Source organism: Eretmochelys imbricata, chromosome 2, assembly GCF_965152235.1.
Source record: "Eretmochelys imbricata isolate rEreImb1 chromosome 2, rEreImb1.hap1, whole genome shotgun sequence".
Lineage (NCBI taxonomy): Eukaryota > Metazoa > Chordata > Testudines > Cheloniidae > Eretmochelys > Eretmochelys imbricata.
This window is the reverse complement of record NC_135573.1, coordinates 52,018,502-52,039,998: the sequence shown is the minus strand read 5'-3', so window position 1 is coordinate 52,039,998 and position 21,497 is coordinate 52,018,502. Positions and strand designations below refer to the sequence as shown.

The window sequence follows — 21,497 nt, the reverse complement described above, 5'->3', positions numbered from 1 at the left end:
GGTGGTCAGTATTCACTCGGAGCCTCCCCCGCTACAAAAGGGAGGGCTACCCGCTTTAGACGCTTCCACTTCTCCAAGTATAAGAGTACCCTCTGGGACTGTGGCCGGGGAAAAAAGCCCAGAGGGTCATGCTAGCAGCTCCTGGGGTGGAGGAGCCTTCAACACTCTTACCAGCTCAACATGTAACCCACATACCTCCATGGTGTGGTGTTCTGTCCCATCTAGTGGTACCAAGACCACTTAGAAAGAGAGTTAAATAAGTCTGCTCTACCACTTTAGCTAACAGGCAGTTGGCTTTTAGCTCATGCTATAGAAGCTCACGCACTAAGCTCCAGAGGCTCAAGGTTCGATCCTGCCCGCAGATGACCAGGGTCTATCGGCATTACATACACATTAACTTTCTCAGGCCCAGTTACAAGTGTCCCCTGCCAGCCTTACATCACACCTCTGCCCAGTTCCTCCATTCTCTCAACTTCCCCACTCCTGGGCAATGGAGGAGCAGGGCTGTGCTGGCACAGGAAGTTAGTTAGAAGGGCCTGATCATGTTACCTCAGGGCACACAAACTTTTCCTACTGAACCCTCAAACTGGTCACTTGTCAGAAGCCTAAGGAATGCATTCAAACTGCAAAAAAAATAAACCAGAATGCAGCTGTTTAATGTGGACTTGCAGCCTGCAGAAACCACAGGTCATCCTGATCTGAGTGGCTGCACTTCTGCAATAGAGAGGAAGATGCCAAGGCCACACTGTAAAAATCTGGGGGCTGACTTCTTGAATGCCTATGCACCACTTGAATTCTTATTGATCAGTAAAGTGGAGGACACAAACAGTCCTGGCAGTAATCTCACATGTGACTCCTCTGGTTGAATCCTTGCTCTCTGCTGCCCAGGGTCATGGTTTCTGGAATCCCAGCCTCCCCATTCTCACATTTAAAACACTCAGGATGTTTTGGAAATATCTCTATTCCTGTTAGCCCATCTTTGAAAGCCGACAGGTATGGTTCCACATAAAGCTACAACTAAATCTCCCACTGCTGCTGCCTGGATGTTTATTTGGACATTGCAAAGAAGATGCAGAAGCTGGGGTATGACAGGGACAATTCCAAGACTGGGCAAAGGCAGGTGACGAATAGTCCAGTGCAGGGTTGCCACCTGTCTGGTTTTCACTCGGAGAGTCCAGGTTTTGGCTTGTGTGTCCGAGTTTGACAAGCCACGATGTCAGGTTTGTTTGTTTTTTTAATCTATGACAACCCTAAGCAGAAGGAAGGAGATCAGAGCAGCCGCTGCCACCACCTCTGGGGCCAGGCTCGCGGCAACAGCATGTGGTGTGCAGAGGCAGAGCTGGGGCGGTGCCCCAGGGGAAGAAGCGAGGCAGGGGGCAGGGCCTCAGGGGTTGGGTTACCAACCATTGGAAATGTGTCAACCCTCGTCTGGCGCTGTCCCCCTGAGATGCTTCTACTACACAGAGTTTGGATGTCATACTGAGCTGGGACCCCATCACCAACCTCTGACAGTGGACACCTCGCAACATCCAGCAGAAGAAACCCCAGAAATGCACAGTGAGGAAGAGTTCATTGAGGAGGGGGATATGGAGGATGCAGAGCCCACAGATAACCAGGAGCTATTTGAGATGCAGCTGGACCCAGAGACAGAACACATCAAGGAAAGGGATAGGGACTCAAATAGGCGTATTTTACTGCCCCTATTAATGCACACTTTTTAAAGCTCTCTTAATGATCCCCAACACTTCACTTCCCTTTATCTGGCCCCTATCTCCCTCTCAAAATGGCTGCCAACTGCAAGTAGCAGAGAACAAAGGGATTCTGTTTTAAAGTAGGTGGTTTATTTTAAGGCAGCAATAGTCAAAAAAAAAAAAAACAGAAATTCTTTAAGATACCAAAAAACATTCCCAAACACATGCTTTGGCAGAAGCCTTTGATAAGAAGCCTTTCAAAGGAAAAACATTTTTAAAATAAAAATAAAACCAGAAAAGACATATACACAAACCAATACCTGAGCATTTAAAATAAATACATCAAAAATACAAAACAATGCTTGCAAGCAATCTGGTACCTGGGCATTCACTACATGATGTTGCAGAAATATTCTTGTAAGCTTATGAGATGAAGGTTTTCTAGACCATAAACAAAATATTTTGCCTTGCATGTCTGAAAATCCAAGTACAAAACAAAGTATTTGCATGCTGTGCATACATTCAGGAAAGAGGCAGAAACCGCTGCTGGCTCATGGGGTTTGGACTGGCTCACAGAAATAGCCAACTACCACAACTCTCCTCCGCTTGCAGAGTTTCTGGTTTACTTTGGCCCAGACATCCTTTTTTGTCCTCTGGCACAGTGTTGGGGAAACTTTCAGCAAGTACGCTGATCTTTGCCTGTGCATTTCTAGGAAGAGCAGCCTTAAGACACTCTGCAATAAGCTCCAGAGGTATGATCACTGTGAAGAAGTCAGCTGTGTATGGGCCCAGACAACCTTGAGCCATCTTGAGCAATTGCTTTCTCTGGGCCTTTTGTATCCTCGAAAGCGATATAGCTGCCAGGATCCCACTGCCAAAGTTCAACAGTGTTTACTGCATTATCCCTACATTTACCCTAGACCGCACATCTAGCCCTGCACCCATCACTCCTAAAGGGTTTCAAAAGTACCCCTATACGCTCACCATGGCATGTGCTGGTGCATGAGCCTGAAGCAAGCAGATGTGACTGTGATCCTGTTCATATTTTTTTTTTACACAGATCTTTATGTTAAATATTTTAAGCAGCTGTGGCATTCATTTTTTGATGTCTGCTAACCCCTTACATCTAACAATGGCTGCCTTTCTGGTTGTTTATCAGTGACCGCTCGGCTGGGACATTCTTGAGGGCCACCCCGGCCATGCCTGCTGAAAGACTGATGTTGATCGGGGGGCTGGGGGGTGGGTGGAGACAGGAGAGGACCTGTTCTTGGAACTTCTGTAGAGGTCCAAGTTCGAAACCTGTGAAACCAGGGAACACATACAGGGGAAAGGCAGAAGGACAGAGAGGTGGACTGAGACATAGGTGCTGATTCCGTGGCTGCTCTGGGGCTGGAGCAGGCACAGAAAAAAAAATAGTGGGTGCTTAGCACCCACTTGCCACGGCTTTTTGGCAGTGCCCCCCGATCAGCTAATCCAAAGTGCCGCCAAACAGCTGATAGGCGACTGGGGAAGGGGTTTGGGGGAGGGCAGAGAGCAGCGAGGGCCTCAGGGAGGGGGCAGAGTAGCGTAAGAGCAAGGCGGAGAGAGGGCAGGGCTTTGGCGGAAGGGGGTAGAGTGAGGGGGGTGGGAAGAGGTGGAGTGAGGGTGGGGCCTTGGGGAAAGGGCAGAGTAGGGGCGGGGAGGAGTGGGGATGGAGCACCCCACAGGAAAAATAAAAGTCAGCAGCTATGCATTGAAATGTGCACCAAGACCTCATGCAGCTCGTTAGATAGGAAACACAGGTGCTCCAAAGCATTATGGAGCAAAACATCCCAAAGCCTACATCACAGCAGCCATTATGTTGTATGGACAATTCCTTCTTCCCGGGGCCTGGACCACATACCCCCTGAAGGCACCAGCACATGATTCCAATGAACAATAAGGAGAACTGCTATGAGTACACATATGCTGATGTGGGATGCAGCCCACATTATACTGTATTTTGTATACTGAATTAATACTGTAATTCATTTGTTGTTTATTTCTGCATAATAGAGTTCTATTTTGTGAAAGCCATGATTGTCTTACTTTATCTTATAATACAGAGATAATGCAAATTCACAAAGTAAAACAAAATACCACACCAGGCAGTACACTGTCTGGCTGCAGCCCCCTGTCAAAGTGTGCAATTAAAGATTCCCTCAGTGAGTATCATGATTGGCATGGCAACCCCACCAATGTGGATATGGCAGTCTGGAAACAATGTCCCTGCTTGCAGCTTCTTAAGAAATCCTGTATTCCTAAAGATGTGTGCATCAAGAACCTTTCCTGACCAGCCAGTGTTAGTGTCAGTGAAACATCCATGGTGATCCACCCATGCTTGCACAACCATAAAAAAGTACCCCTTCTCTGTTTATTTACTCTGAAGTGGGATGGGGGGGTGGAGGAAGAGAGGGAAGGAATCGACGGTTCAGGGTATGCATCCCATCTGCGGCCCCACCATAATTAGGAAGCCCATTTTGTTGAATCCATTGTTTCCTGCACATTGCCTGGAGTTACATCCTGTGCCACAGAACACATTTAATGGCCTGGCACACCTGGACGATGACCACCCCCACCATAGATTTTTCCAGCACTGAACTGATTGACCACCCTCTGATAGCCATCTGGGGTTCCAAGCTTCTAGAACGATAGCCACCCATTTCTTCACTGTCAAATGAAGCTCTCATTCTGGAGAGTCTGCACTGAAGAGCTGGGACAAGCTCAGCACACAGCTCCAGAAATGTGGCCTTCCACAAATCCTGCAGCCACTGCTATGAGCCCATATTTGCATCGTGATGCAATTCCACTTTTCCATGCTAGTTTCGTGAGCCCAGAACTGCCACTCTACCATGTGCAGTAGGTCAGTGAATGGCTGCAGCAACTAGCAAAGGCCACTCATTGCCTGCATCATTCAGACATCCTCAGTTATCTCCAATTCATTGCTGCACACCCAGCTGTCATAGGAATTGTCTGAGTTCTGCAAACACAGTATAATCAGTTACTTGGTCTCTAAAACAGACACGATAGCTCTGCTGATCCGTTCAGCATCTATACTTTTCACAGTAAGATGGCAGAGATCGAAAACTGGCACAAGGAAGAGCAGGTTATGGGATGGTACAGTGGCGCTTGTGAGAATTTGACCCCAAAGTTCCATAATACCCTGAGAGGAGTACTGGTATCCCACAATGCACTACAATCTTTTCCCAGAAGGCAGTGTACAGGCCAGTGGTGCTGGGGACACTGGGATACCCAGCCACATCTTCTGCCAATATAACCCATCACTGAGGATGGGCTCACTTGCAAATGCAGATAAGAGAGATTGCACTCTAGTGAGATGGCCATGTTGGCAGCTGTATGTCAGTGGAAATTTTACAAGTGAAACTTCTAATGTAGACGTATGGTAAGTAAACTACCTCTTTTCCCCTCCAAAAAAGGTCTCCTGACAAATTAATAACAGAGCAGAAAGACGATTGTCTCTCCCAAACATCTCTATGTATAGTTTTTAAACATCGGCAGGTACAAGAATGGTATGTTATTTTCGGTTCACAGGATAGATAATTATGCCAATTTGTTCTGCTATGAAAAGCACATGTCACCACAGGCACATAAATACTTAGGACAAATGATTTAATGTGTGTCTCATCCTAATGTTTCCATGGCAGGACTATTGGCAGTTTCAACAGAAAACTGGAACAGTTACTTTAAAAATGTAAATAGTAGAAAGCATTAGTCATTTTATACTTCTTGACACACAGCCAGTTGACATGCTACTGAGAAAATTTGCCTCTCCACTGTCTTGGAAAGCAAAACACTCAACATGTAAACAACTAGAACTAAGAAATAAGTTACAGATGGTATAAATTTGGTTGTGGTAATGGTGATTATATTTAAAAAAACATTTAAAAAATAGACTAGAAGTCCCTCCTCAAGGGCCTCATTAGTGCCCTCAATTTCCATCAATATTGCTGTGGGATCAGAATTTATACACACACACCCTCCCCCCAAAATGTCAGAGTTAATGCCTGCGCAACCTTAATTTGGCTCCTGTGTGTGCTACATTATGACAGTATTTAAGTACATGATCGCTATGACGCTCTATACCTTCACCCCCATGTTCATCTTTATAACATGATTGTGTGGTATCCAATGCAAAGTTTGTCATATTGGGTGTCTTCGGAAGGCTCATGATGCACTGAGCGTGGTTGTTTTTGTGATGTTATAGTAATTGTTATAGTAATGTTATAGTAAGGTTACAGGTTATAATTTCATGTATATAGTTATGAGGCTGAAAATGTATCCTCATGGCTTAAAGCAAGCCCTTGCAAAAACTCTCCAAGAACAGGGAGGCAGTTCACACCTCGCCAAGGCATGGATGAGACAAACCCAGTCCAGCCTCACAGGAACAATGGACACTGGCTTAGGCAGCAACAGAAGAATCTGTTAGACCCTCAAGGGAGTCACCCCTTCCTCTGGGCAGTTTGGGACTGCGATGAGGGAATGCTCACCTGACTCTGAAGGGCGAGGGGGGGGCACAGCAGGAGGAAAGAAAGGACATGATAAAAGGGAGAGACATTTTGCCCTGCTCTCTCTCTTCCACCTACATCTAGACACCACCAAGCAACTGAAGAGCTGATCAAAGGAGAGAGCCTGGCTGAAAAGTAACCAGCCAGCCTGTGGTGAGAAGCATCTAAGTTTTTAAGGACACTGAAAGTGTTAAGATCAGCTTAGAATGCATTTTTCTTTTATTTCATTTGACCAAATCTGATTGGTTATGCTTTAACTTACAATCACTTAAAATCTCTCTATATAATTAATAAATCTGTTTGTTTATTCTGAAGCAGTGTGTTTGGTTTGAAGTGTGTCAGAGACTCCCTTTGGGGAAACAAGCCTGGTACATATCAATTTCTTTGTTAAACTGAAGAACTTATAAAAGCCTGCAGCGTCCAGCGGGCATTACTGGACACTGCAAGACGGAGGTTCCTAGGGTTGCCTCTGGGACTGGAGATATTGGCTAGGGTCATTCGCTTGCAAGTAGCTGGGAGCAGATTACACGTCAGAGGCTGTGCGTGAACAGCCGAGGAGTGGGGGTTCTCACAGCAGAGCAGGGTAAAGCTGGCTCCCAGATCTGTGCCGGCTCCGTCCAAAGGACTCCACCATCTCCGATTGGGAGGACTAACTGTAGGAGGACCAAAAGGGAGCAGTGTTGGGAGACTGGGGACTGGTGCAGCTGCCCTGCCAGTCTGCTGCCAGAAGGTACCAGTGACCGGTGCGGAGGTGATGGTGACTGAGTGGTACCATCGCTGGCTTGCCTCGGGATGACAACGAGGGTCTCAGGGGTACCGTTGCTTTTGAGCTCAGTGCCCTGTCTTGCCTAGGTGGGGAAGGTGGTGCTGTGAAGGTGATGAGTTCTCATCGCCTCAAAGGTCTCTGGGGTGGAGGGCAGCTCCAACACTTCTCCGCATCTCTCCCAGGGAGGGGAGTTCTGCGGAGCTGGACTCAACTGTCCCCCTCTCAGGACTGGAGTCAACAGTGCCAGGCTAGGAGGGGCCGCACTAATGCGGCGCAACCTGGGTCTCACTGCGCCCAAGTCCTTCCATCCTAGTCTCATGTGAGTGAGAGCCCCCGTCTGGCTTCTTCTTCTTGCAATGCACCAGGGCTTGGGAAGGGTGCCGCACACTGCCATGCGTGGAGCCCCTGCGCAGGGAGCCCTGTCAGTGCTGAGCATCTCTATCTGAGTCCTTTCTCAGCGCCACGGTTCCCTGCGTCAACGCCGGAGCACTGTACATCGATGCTGATGTGCTAGGCGTCGGTTCAGCCAGACTCGGCTCCGAGTGGGGACAGAGGGCTGTCTCCATCAGAAGGATCTTCAACTGTTGGTCCCTCTCTTTTTGAGACCTGGGGTGGAATCCCCTACAGATCTTGCAACAGTCAGTGATAAACTGCCAAAATCTTAACAACGGGTTCCCTCCTCACCCCACGAGGGGGTCGTTGCCCCCCCCCCGCCCCCTGGGACTCCTGCCTCATCCAACCCCCCCGCATTCCTTGACGCCCCCACCCCAGGATCCTACCCCCTCCACCCCCCTCCCCTGTCCCCTGACTGCCCCCAGAACCAGGCAGAAGGGTCTCATGGGCCACTGTAGTGGGTGCCCACCCCACCCCTAAGAGCCAGAGGCACCTGCCGGGGTGCGAGGTGGGGAGTCCCGGAGGTGCTTAGCTGGGGCAGCTCCCAGGAAGCATCCGGCAGGTCCCTCTGGCTCCTAGGGGCAGGGGAGCATAGCTGGGGGGGAGCAGGGGGAGCAGCCGTTCCCCACCCCTCCAGGGCTGGAGCACCCATGGGGAAAATTTGGTGGATGCAGAGCACCCACCGGCAGCTCCCCACCCTGCGCCCGGCCCCAGATCACCTCACCTCTGCTCCGCCTCTTCCATTGAACGTGCTGCCCCGCTCTGCTTCTCCGCGCCTCGCCCTGGCTTCCCGCGAATCATCTGTTCAACGGGAAGCCTGGGAGGGCTGAGAAGCAGGCGGCAACTTCAGATTCAGGCCAGGGTGACGGAGGTGAGCTGGGGCGAGGAGAGGTTCCCCTGTGCAGCCCCCCCCACCCGGGGTTACCTGCTGCGGCACGGGCGGCCCTCCTCATGCCCCCTCCCCCCCGCCCCAGCTCACCTCCGCCTCCCTGGGCCCGAGCGGAAAGCCGCAGCCTGTTTCTCAGCCTGCCCCAGCTTCCCATGCAAACAGCTGATTCGCAGGAAGCCTGGTGGGGCAGAGAAGCAGAGTGGGGCAGCACATTCAGGGGAGGCGGCAGAGCGGAGATGAGCTGGGGCCAGGGGTGGGGCAGGGAGCTGCTGGTGAGTGCTCTGCACCCACCAAGTTTTCCCCTTGGGTGCTCCAGGGCTGGAGGACCCATGGAGTCAACCCCTAAGACGCCACTTTTGGCCAGTTAAATTTAGAAGCCCTTTTAGAACTGGTTGTCCCTCGCGGAACAACCAGTTCTAAAAGGGCTTCTAAATTTAACAACCGGTTCTAGCGAATCGGCTCCAGCTCACCACTGGCAACGGTCCTTCTGATGTGATTCTCCTAGACACATCAAGCAGGAAGTGGGAGGGTCACTCCTGGGCATAGACTTGTTACAAGCTGCGTAGGGTTTAAACCCCAGGGACCAAGGCATGCCCCAACCCCAATACCGGGGGGGGGGTGGGGGGGTTGGAGAGAATATTCCCAGAACAATTCCTTACTGGAATTCTAGCTGTATAATGACGAAACTAACTACAACTACTAACGAATGATCTAACTATTTACAGAAAAAACAGTGTGAAGATTACTAGGGAGAAGGCTTGCCAAAGCAAGAGAGAATGAGCGTAAGGGTCATGGGCAGTAAGAAGGAACTGAAATGGCAGTGGGTCGGCAGGGCCCTATATACGGTGCTACTAAGGTGCAACACCAAGGGGCGCCTGAGCTGACTCTACGGGTACTGCTAGGGGAAAAACCTTCTGGCTACTATTCACGCAGCACGTGCACAACTAATTGGAATCAACATGAGCAAGCATGCAAAGAAGAAACAGCCATGCAACCCAAGTCAGCTGGCACAGGCCAGCCATGGGGTTTTTTTTGCTGTGTAGACATACCCAGTGTGTGCACTGTATAGGACAGTGAACTTTATTCTTTAATTTTCTTGGTGAAGTCCTACGTATACTGATGGAGCCACAGAAATGATAAACAGCATATATGATAAAGTGTATCACTGCACCCATCACGCTACACTGTCAATTTTATAAGCAACATAAATAACCATAGACCAGGCCTTTATGTAGTGTAAACGGATGTAGTATCCAGTAGAGTTACACCATTTTACTTAAGCAGAGGACATGGCTGCATGTGTTACAGCATCCTGCTTGCAGAAGAAATGTGCATATGTAAGCCTGACAGAACACTGCTTATGTCATTCTGGCAAGCAGCCATTTGGCAATGTGAGGCTAATAGACTTCTCTAATCTCCAGGGGCAATTCAGCTCTCTCATTCTTACCCACAGATTTCTACTAGGATTCTGGCATGGCTAAATGAGGTCCGAAAAATCCCCAATTCAACACGCTGTGGGAGTTCTTCTCAGGGATGGAGTAAATTAGATAGCTTCAAGGCTATGACCATTCTTGCACTAATTTCAGGGGCGGAGTGTCACATCATACAAATATAGAACATACCTCTAAAACTCATCAAAATTGTTATACTACACATCAGTTCCTCTATAGGGGATAAAGAAAGTATCTAGAGGAATGCCTCTATACGACCCCTGGTAGGGAAAATGCTTCAAGGGAACAACTGCCTAGAGAAACCCCTGCATGTGCATGTTTCCTCTGAGCCCCTAAGACGAGGCTTTTATCATTTTAGCCAGAACCCGAACAGCCCATGGGTGAATTAAGCCATTCTATTACTCCACCCCTACTTAAGGCCAACAAGATCCCTCATAAACCAGACTCAGCTGCTCTTTGGGGTCCAACTCCACAAATGTACTTAGGCATCACTGTGGTCCACAAAACTTCTGCATGGCTGCTGCCTACCCTCGCTCAATCTAATTGTCCATTGTAAAAATTCCCTAGGTGCCTTAGTTCTTGCCTCAGAGTATGTGCAGTGCTGCCTCACTCTAGGCCAGGGATTCTCAGGGGGTCGTGAGGTTATTACATGGGGGGTCACGAGCTGTCAGTCTCCACCCCAAACCCCGCTTTGCCTCCAGCATTTATAATGGTGTTAAATATATTAAAAAGTGTTTTTAATTTATAGGGGGGGGGCAGTCGCACTCAGAGGCTTGGTATATGAAAGGAGTCACCAGTACAAAAGTTTGAGAGCCACTGCTCTAGGCATCCAGATGCCCATTTCCTGCCTAAGCCCCAGAGCAATCTACAAACCGGGGAGGGAGACAGGTGCTCATCTACCTATCTCACCCATGGGGCTTGATCCAGCAGGCATATATTTGGGGATGGGGAGCAGATGACAATGTGGTGATTCCTACCTTATCACTTTTACCCAATGGTTAGAGCACTCATCTGGGATGTGGGAGATCCAGGTTCCATTTCCCCCTGTGCCTAAAGGGTAGAAAGGATTTGAACAGGGGTAGCCCATCTCTCAGGAGAGCGCTCTGACCACTGAACTATGGGATAGTCCAGGGGTGGACAAACTAAGGCCCGGGGGCTGCATCCAGCCTTTCAGACATTTTAATCCAGCCTTCGAGCTCCCAACAGGGAGCAGGGTCTGGGGCTTGCCCTGCTCTGCATGTGCCGTGGCTCCGCGCGGCTCCCAGAAGCAGCAGCATATCCCCCCTCTCCGGCTCCAACGCGTACGGGCAGCCAGGGGGCTCCGCACGCTGCCCCGTCTCAAGCGCCGCCCCGAAGCTTGAAGCCAATGGGACCTGCAAGGGCAGCGCCTGAGGACGGGGCAGTGCACCTAGCTGTCTGGCTGCACCTCCGTATAGGAGCCAGAGAGGGGACATGCCACTGCTTCCGGGAGCTGCCTGAGGTGAGCACCTGCAGCCCTGACACCCTCCCGTGCTCCAACCCCCTGCCCCAGCCCTGATCCCCATCCTGCCCTCCAAACCCCTCGGTACCAGCCTGGAGTACTGTCCTGCATGCCCAACCCCTCATCCCCAGCCCCACCCGAGAGCCCACACCCCAAACCCCAGCCTGGAGCCCCCTCCCACATCCTGAACTCCTCATTTCTGGTCCCACCCCAGAGCCCACATCCCCAGCCGAAGCCCTCACCCCCTCCTGAACCCCAACCCCCAATTTCATGAACATTCATGGCCCGCCACACAATTTCCATACCCAGATGTGGCCCTTGGGCCAAAAAGTTTGCCCACCCCTGGGACAGTCTCATGTGGGGATCCCTCCATCTGTCCTGTTGAAACTGTTCCACTTTGGATAAAAAAAAATGAAAGAGGCATTGAGAGAGATTGACCCTATGGCCTGGTGGTTAGGGCACACACCTGGAAAATGGGAGACCTAGGTGCAGCTCTCTTGCTCCAATACCTTTTCAAAGTGGGCAAAAAGTTATGTGGGCACCACCCCCACTTTCTCCACCTCCAGCTATTTTGTGTGGAGTGAGGTAGGTGCCTAACTCACTCTCATAGGAAGTGACTTAGGCGCCTAAGCCACCTGACTCCAGGAGAAGGGTTCCGGGTGGTGGATTACAAGCACAGACAGCTACCCCCCTTCAGATCAGCCTCAGGCACCTATTTCCATGGGAGACTCCTCTCTCATCAGCATCTCCCATGGGTTAGCTTAGACAGCTCCCCTCCTGGCATGCTGACTTCTGTGGACCACATTCTAAGGTGCCCATCTCTCCCCTGCATTGTATAGAGCACCTAGCACTTGACTGAGGCTTTGTGGATCACTGTGTTGTTCCAGTGATTTCCCAGGGGTCTAAAAGTTAGGTGCCAAAACACTGAGCATCACTACACCTAAGTCCCTTTGTGGATCTGGGCCTGAGTTCCTCTGGCTCACAAGTAACTACCTCTGCCACATTTCCCCTATTTTGGGTAGTTTAACATGGTCTACTTGATCAATAATCAGCAATCTAATTCTGAGCCCCAGGTTTATGCACAACCTTAAAAAGATTTGAGTGTAAAGCAAGATGCTATTTAGTTTAACAGAGATTCTTAATTTTCATGCGAGTCACTATAAAGTCTATTGGTCTGATTCCATTCTAAGCTTCCTTCCAATTAATAGTGAAAACACTAATCGTCACAGCATGGCTCCATATTCTTCAGCCAGCTTTACTTAATACATCACTCTTGCTTTTGTTTGTAAGCGGTTTCCGTACTTAGCCTCACTCTTTTTTCTTTCTTCTAACTGATCATGGTGTACAATTTCACACGTTGTCTTCAGAGTCTTTCCTTTTTCCCTTTTTCCTTCTCTTCCCTCCATTCCCTTCTCTCTCTTTCCCACTCCTGTTGCCTATATAGCATTCTCTACCTCCTCCCATGTATTTTCTATCTCCTATTTTTCCTCCAAATTCTTTCCCCCATCCCAGAGCTCCTTCTTGCTATATTATCCTTCTTTTTGAGTGGATTTTTCAAGCCCTAATAAGTTACCCGTCTTCTGCTTTGATGTTCATCTGCTACAAACCTCTCTCCCTGTGTCCTTGGAAGTTCACTAAGTTCAGAACACACTTACTATCTGGTTAACAAATCAGGAGGTCCCATTAATGTATTACACATTTAAGAATGCAAGCCAGCATTGAAATTCTAAGAAAAGATTGAGAGTGTTCATTATAGGCTATTCACAAAAATCCACATGGTCTATAATAGGAAGAAGTGGGGCCACGCAATTTTTGCAAGTAACCCATAATGCAGAAAATACTGACAAAAAAAAACTTCACGCCAAGGTTGAACTTGTAAGCTTTCTCATATACCTTAAAGGGACTAATATATTGTTGTCCCATTGTCCCAAGTGATTAGTCAATACTTGGGGCTTTGCCGGGTTGTTTCTGGTAGGAGGATAAGTTGGTATGAGTTGGATACTTCATTGATGCAATCTTGTTCATTTACAAAGAATGTACAGGGAAACAAAGCTTTGTGAACACAGTAGGAACAAACAGGGAGCAGAAATCCAAGCCTGTTTTCCAGCCAGTCCTGCACCCCAAGGAGCTCTGTCTCTGCTCCCTTTTGGTGCCATACTCACAACTGCTTCTCTCATGTCTGCTGGAGTCCTCTTTATTCCCTCATTCCTTTTTGTTGCCTTCAGCAAATTTCCCTGCCTCTGACACACAGAGCTTCAAACAATCAAAGCCCCAGCTCCTGCATTTGCAGTAACTCCCAGGGAAACCCCTTTTACTTCCCCTGAATTAATTGTTGCTCAGGCCTTCCCATGCACCCAGTCCCTTATGGGGTGACTTCTTATTCTCTCCAGTTATCTTATTCTATGAAGGAGCTTAACTGTTTCTTTCATTTAGCCTGAATGAAGAGTGGCTAGCATGGCCATCAGCTTTAAGGAGGTCTATAATCACCTATAAATCAAATTGCTGGCAGCCATTAGCATCTTCCAGTATAATAATAATGGGACACATACACACACACACAAAGTTTAGCCAAAAAAGGGTGACAGATGGCTGTAAGACTATTTTAGGTCACAATCTGGTCTCCTGGCTTGTCTACACTTGAAGCACTACAGCAGCACAGCTGCTCCGCTCTACTGCTTCAGTGTAGACATTACCTACACTGACGGCAGAGGTTCTCCCATCAGCACAGGTAATCCAACTCCCAGAGAGGCATTAGCTAGGTTGACAGAATTCTGCCATTCACTAAGGGCCGTCTACACTGGGGCTTAGGTCAGCTTAATTACACCAGCTCAGGAGGTGTGGATTTTTCACATCCCTGAGAGATATAAATGGGTCGACTTAACTTTTTGGTATAGACCAGGCCTAAGCCAACATAGCTGTGTTGTGGGGTCAGTAATAATCATCTCTCTTTTCCTATATAAGAAAAAAATAGAAGTACAGTCCATAGCAAAATATCACTAGCAGCAACAAGAAGCATAGGATAGGCATCTCTTGTTGCCAAGACAACATTAAACGAGTAACAGACTCTTTAAAAATGAATTTCTGGAAGAATAAGGGTTTCCAGTTACTTTTTAATGTATTTCCAGCTCAAGCTCTCTTAATGTTCATGTGAGGTGAAGTCTCATTTTTTGCCTCTCTGAGAATGCAGAAACATTGGAAGGAAAGAACTGCATTGTAGTATCTGAATTTCTATTCAGCCAGAACTCTCTATTCATACAAGAATACAATGAGGTAAGATAGATTCTAGTAACGATGTTTGGAAAGCTCTGCCCTGAATGTTAATGTATTACTACGTTTTGGACTACACTTTGCATTTAATTATTTGCCTCACCAGTGGGTGCTCATTACACAGAAACCAAGTCAGTTTAGTCTAATCACTCTAAGCATTTGTAAATTCCAGCTTGCTAACAATACATGAAATAATGCATTATTAGGACCATTGTAAGTGTTCTCTTCATATATAAATGGGACTGGATTTTTTTTTTAAACCATGGCTAAGACAAATCCATGTCTTAATTTTTTGATTGAATAAGAACTAATAGTTATCTGTATTTTTGAATACTAAATACATATCTGTTGGCTTCACAAGATAGTGCTATGGCACTGTAGGAGAGAAATATTAATGCAGAAGAGATATGCATAAAATTATTTGTCATTAAGCTTGCCTATGCCTTTACTGAAGCTTATGATACAGTTACTATTTTCATGCACAGGGTGCTTAGAGGAAAATACTTCATGCATATAGTTTTATTTAAATTATGTGAAATATTCAAGCTAACCAAAAGAATCCCAGGAGGCTTCTACCTTATCTCCCAAGAACCAGCAAATGTCAGGAAAGATAAACAGGGCTGTATGGCTAAAGAGAATGTATTACCTCCAAGGGCATTTACACAGATTCTGGAATGCAGCTTTATAACTTCTATTACACTTAAACATTCTATACTATTTTCTTTTATACAGAGTTTTGAAAGATGTATAAGTGTGTTATTGTGCTTTATGCTTTGTATAGAATATTTGATAAGAGTCTAACAACAATATACTGTAAATGGTAGGTTGTAAATGTAGCAGCCATTTGCTCAAAAGCAAACAAGCCAATCAGAGTGACCTATCAAAGAATAGGACAACATCCCTCTTGTATAGCAGTTTGGTATAGATATGATCTTTATCTGAAGAAAACAGATTTTGTACGATATTTATGTTTGAGAAGAATGCCTGGTTGTGTAAAGAACAGGTGGATGTTTTATTTGAAAAACTTTAAAAAGAAGTAATGCTTTGGATGTGTTATCAGAGCTATGAACCAAGCCATTAAAGTGAGTCTTTTCAACCTCACCTTTGCAAAGAAAAACCTTAGTTTGAACCCACACAAGGAATTCTAGAGAAGTATCCTTATTGAAATCGTTTTATTTTGCAAACACAATAAAATCCTCATTCTTTAAACCTGGAGAACATTTGTAGTGGGAAAATGTTTTCCAGAAGATACTGATTCTTTCTACTTATAGATGAAAACCTTTGTTTGTATAACTATATCAAGGTCATCTGATACTAAACTAATTACTAATGTAAGAAGCCATTTAAGTATTCATATTTATATTAATGGAAAAATTAATTATTACTGGTAGTCCTCAAGCATTTCTCATCCATCCAGGAAGACAAGAAAATCATGTTTCCAAAACCTGTTACGTACAATCAACAATTTAAGATTAAATAATTCTTGGGAAGTCTTTATTTTAAAAGATTGTTTTGAGAACTAAAAGCTTCTATATCAAGAATTGGAGTGTTTGGACTTTTTGAAAATAAAATTTTATTTCCTGTCAAATTTTAATAAAATTGAAAGAATATTTCAGAAAATGGACTGAATAAAAAAATTTTAAAAAAAAGTTAAAACTGTAAAAGTTAACTGGATGCCTTCATACCACAAGAACAACAAAGGCAATTAAACAACTTTGCATATTCATTAGACAGACTACATATTCAGGAGCCGAAGGGGATCAGCTACACCAAATCCAGAGGCATGTAGCCAGTGAGAGTGACAGCAACAAACTCTAAATGCAAACAAGCCTGAAGATGGTGTGTTTTCCTATAAATTTCCTGAAAATCAGAAAGAGACTATTAAAAATCTCTGAAGCAAGCACATGTGCACACACACACATCCACCCTCTGCTACCATGCTTGGACAGCAAGCACTCTACAACTCATCCTGTCCATCTCTACAAGCAAGGTACCGCAAACATAAGAAAATAGACTCAAGAAGAAACCAACCTTAGGAAAACATCCCCAAAACCTCAGAATTGATTGGAGAAAGGAAATTAACTAAGATGCTGCCAAGGGATTAGATTTAAACTCTTGTAATGGTTTCACTGGGACATGAAACTGTTGTTGTTACTTAAAATATTAACACAGTTTCTCCTAGTAATTTCCAGATGATTAGACCATGTACTTCTGAAGAGGAGAAAGGGGCTCAACATTTATAAACAGAGAAACAGTGGGTTTTAGTGGTATTTACTATTCTTAATATTCATAACTGGTCTGTCGCAGATCCTTAAATGGCTTTTTCTAAGTAACGGATTTAAATATTTTCTTCTATTTCACAAGATGTAGATAAGATTGTTTACTTTACCCAACTATAAACTGGCTGGTTACAAATAACTAGGGTGACCAGATATCCCAATTTTATATGGACAGTCCCGATATTCGCGGCTTTTTCTTATATAGGCACCTGTTTCCGCCCCCACTCCATACACACACTGTCACAATTTTTCATACTTGCTATTTGGTCATCTTGTAAATAACCAATAAGTCCACTTGCCCTGAAACAAAATTTTGCCCATGTATAAACACTTAGTTGTTAAAGGATGTACATCTAACGAATGGACTCATGATCATTTGTGGATAACAATATACTTTGGTAATTTACCAAACAAAGTGCTCCCTGCCCCCCTCCCCCAATGGCTCACTCTGAAGGGTATAATCTCTGTTAAAAGCTCTCCACAGAGAGACGTACTGAAGAAATTGCAATTGAAGTACCCAGTTCATCATTTGTGTACAGTCTTCTGTTTTGTCTAATGTTTTCTTTTTCTCTCTTTAATAAGCACAATTATTAATCACGGCTATTTTGCTTGGTCTTGACCTTGGTGTCCCCTAAAAATATGTAAAAGAACCCCTGTGACTAAAACAGTGGGAGCCACAATCTCTAAAATAGGAATTATTGATACAGGCTATTCAGAAGACTATCTTTTGATTTGGTTGTCCCTGATTTGGCAGTAAGAGAAACAATTTAAGAATCAGCCTACCATTCTTTGTTTCTCTAAACTAAATATTTTTAGTAATTTTAAAAATAGAATAACCTGGCATCCAACAGTGTAATATTACCCCCTTCCAAACTATAGCACTAAGATTTGGAGTCAGCATTCACCATTTTACTTTTTTTTGGGTATGTGTGTGTATATATATGATACTGGTATAGGCAAACTGGCTGTCGTGGATGGAGCAGACACATACCCAAGTGAATGTGTACACACACACACACACACACACACACACGGCTATGTTATGACCTGGGTAAAACTTTTGTTATTATTGGATTTAAAATCTTATTGAGGTTGATGGGTGTGAATGTGCCCTTCAATTAGCATAACAGTAAGGAGAAGTTAAACACCAACCCTCTGTGATGCAAAGCACCCCTGAATTAACACCCTATTGTAATAATATTTGTACAAAATATGCTTTCTGAGGTATCATTTGAAAACTAACAACTCACTGGTCAATAATAATGAAATGTATATAGCAACATTATATGTAAAGTGATGAATTCCCCAAGAATGTTATTAGCACATGTTCAAAAACTGCCTAGGCAAAGTTGTTAAACAGGTTTATTCTAAACAAAGGAATATGTGTTTACCTCAATTTACATGTAAGTAGCAAATATGGTCATCAAGACAGCAGAGGGAGGAAATGGCAGGAAACAGAACAATGTGCATTTCAGCAAATATGAGTGGTAGAAGAAAGAGCATGGAGCTTCCTTTGCCACCAGACCCCATGTCACCTTCCTCACAGTTTGAATAAATTTTAATTTGAGGAGTATTCTTCAGACTAATTAGAGTGACCAGATGTCCCAATATTTAGTTGTTTGTCCCACGTCCCGACCGATATATGGTCGGGAAGCCATTTGTCCCGATATTTTGGCTCGGGGCTGAAGGAGTACACTGGTGAGCAATCACCTGGAGTCCCAGTGGTGCTTATTTGGGGCGGCTCCCAGGAAACAGTGTGCACCAGGACCCTGCGGCCCCAAGGCAGGGGGCGGCCGGGGGGTTGTCTCTGTATGCTGCACCTACCACAAGCACTGGCTCCATCACGGCCAATGGAAGCTGCAGGCACGGACAGGGCCAGACCCCCCATGGCTGCTGGTGACCCTGGGGCGCTGTGTGCTACTCACGCCCCCAAGTAAGTCCCGCCCCCACAGCTTCCAGTCAATGACAGCTGGAGCCAGTGCTTGTGGCAGGCACAGCACATGGAGTGGAGACCCCACTGGCCACTGCTGACCCTAGGAGCCAGAGGAACCTGCCAGGTGCTTCCCAGTGGGTGGGAACCATCCCCCAGGTAAGCGGCGGGGCTGCGGCTGGGGCCCTCCACCCACAGCTTGCGATGGGGCTGGGGGCGGGAGCCTGGGCCATGCGCCCCCAACCCGCAGCTTGCAGCAGGGCTGGAGCGGGTGCCGTAAGCCATAAGCGGGTGCCGACCTGCAGCTTCCTCAGGCTGTGTATCCTCCTTCCTCCATGGCTCCATTGAGGTGGGGGCTGTGAACCTGTGGCTGTCCCCCACCTGTCCCGATATTTTATTCTTGTCATCTGGTCACTCTAAAGCTAATCCACTGCAAAGGTTCAATGGAGTATAAAATAAAGGAGTAAAGAACACCTAGTTCTCTCTTTCATCTAAGACGACAAAAGCACCAGCACCTTTGGGGCTCTGGAAGAGATCCTGACCAAGGAGACAGTCAGTCACCATCTTGCTGGAAGACTGTGGGTAAGAAAGACCATGTTGAAAAAAGCCTTGAACCAAAACTTCCTAGATTAAGTTTTCGATTTTAATGTGTGTGTTTTCACTTTCATTTGCTTGTAACCATTTCTTAACTTTATCTCTTATACCTGAAATCTCTTAAAATCCCATCTTCCTTTGTTCATGAACTTGTTTTACTGTTAATCTAAACCTACAGTGCTGCGTTTGTGGAGAAGTGAATGTCAACTCAGTTCATGTGGTAAACAGATGTGTTTTGTCTCCTTCATGGAGCAAATGAATCATCATTATTTCTCTGAACTGTCCAAGAGAGGGCTGGATGCTGAGGACCAGAGCACACATTTTGGTGAAAAAGTGGGACTGGAAGTGTATTTGGGGTTATCCTGTAAGTAGTAACCAAGGCTAGTGAAAACCAAAGTGGGGCTGTAGACAGGCAGGTGAACACAAGGGTTATGTGAACCACTCCAATGGTTGGGGACGGGAGGGGGGAGGTTGGAGGAGAACACGGAGAGAGAACAGAATTAGATGGAAAAAGCAAGCAAGCCAGCAGCAGCCTGTCAGCCTGGTGTACAGCTCGGGGGAAAGGGGTGGGGGGGTAGAGAAACAGTGCTTTTGTGTCTGCTGCCTACTAAAAAGACTTGGCTGTAAGCTAAGAAATTATTTTTTTGTTTCTCGTTCCTCCTGTGTTCGAAGAAGCAAGACCTTGTACCTCCCTTTTAAATAAGCAAGACGGCATCAAAGAAAATAGCAGACTCCAGCATTACATTTCTACTCCCAACTAGAACATCCCCAGGGCCAAATGTTGACTAGACATTCAGGTCAAAAAGGGGCAGAGGCTTGACTCCATCATTCACCTGGGCACATGCCTGTCCCATGCAGGGCAGCCAGCAGCTGGAGATAACTGGAAATGCTGTTTTTTGCAAAAAGTCTTTTGTGAGAACTGGCACCAGAAAGGACAGATGATAATAGCCTTGATCCAAGAAAAACTTCAGGAAGCCACTAGAGCCCCTTTCTGCCATCTCCTTTTCCGACACACACAAACAAAAATGATTCACATACACCCACTGGCCTTTTGTTTCCACCATTCCAGAGAGTTATATATGTGCTGTGGACAGAGGAGAAGAGATGTGAAAGGAAATATATTACAGATCCCTTTTCCCATATACATTATTATTTTAGTAGGCTCTTTACTAAGGCACATAATTATGTGTCTATATATATGAAAGATAAGCAGGTATCAATGCTAGCACCCCACAACAACCCTATAAAATGGTTGGGTGAAGGTGAAATAATTCAGAATGGAAGCCTTCTGCCAACCCTTCTTGACTGGATACATTTGAATGCTGATTTATAATATACACAAAATTTGTATAGTATTAAGGAGACAAGATAGGTGAGGTAATATCACTTATTGGACCAACTTCTGTTGGTGAGCAAGACAAGCTTTTGAGCTTACACAGATCTGCCTGAAGAAGAGATCTGTGTAAGCTCGAAAGCTTGTCTCTCTCTCTCTTTCTCTCTCTCTCAGAAATTGGTCCAATAAACAATATTACCTCACCCACCTTGTGTGTCTAACATCCTGGGACCAACCCAGCTACAATACTGCATACATATTATTGTAATTTGGGGAGGAGGATCCTTAACTTGGAAGCAGTTTCAAGCACAAGGGGCAATACAGAAGAAGGAAATGAGTGAAAGAGACAAAAAGGAGCAGTCGGGAGACAAATCTGAGCAAAGCATAGAGATAGTGAAAGGGTTTGTAGGAGGAGATGAGCATAGATGTAAATTAGCAATGGCAAAGAAGATGACCGCCATAAACTCTTTAGGATGAATGGAAGCAGAAATAGTGGGATGCAGGGAAGCCAGAGAATAGGTCACAATAGTTGAAAATGACTCCAACAAATAATATTCAATATTTAGATCTTCAAAACATGGGTGAAAAACCAGAAACCAGCTTTTAAAGGTCTACAGTTTTGGCACCAGTTCTGTACCTGAATTTATATTGATCTGAAGTGGATTAATGGATTACCTGCACCAAAATCCACAAAAGCCTCTTCTTATCAGAGTCCTGCAAATTCTGATACCTAGATCTATCTAAAGATTGGTCCTGCAACTAGAAACTCCGGAAGGATCTAAATACATAGAGCCTGGATTTTCTTATTTTTTTGAAAAGTCATTAGAGATCCTCTGAAGCACCAATAAGCCTGGCTTCCTAGCTAAACTTTTAAAGAAGA

General features: G+C 45.7%; 1 protein-coding gene across 1 annotated transcript in view; it reads right to left on the bottom strand.

Annotated features, from left to right (window-relative positions):
- Positions 1 to 21,497, bottom strand: part of ZNF704 (zinc finger protein 704) — a 140,597-nt gene that overhangs the window by 92,838 nt on the left and 26,262 nt on the right. The window lies entirely within an intron of this gene.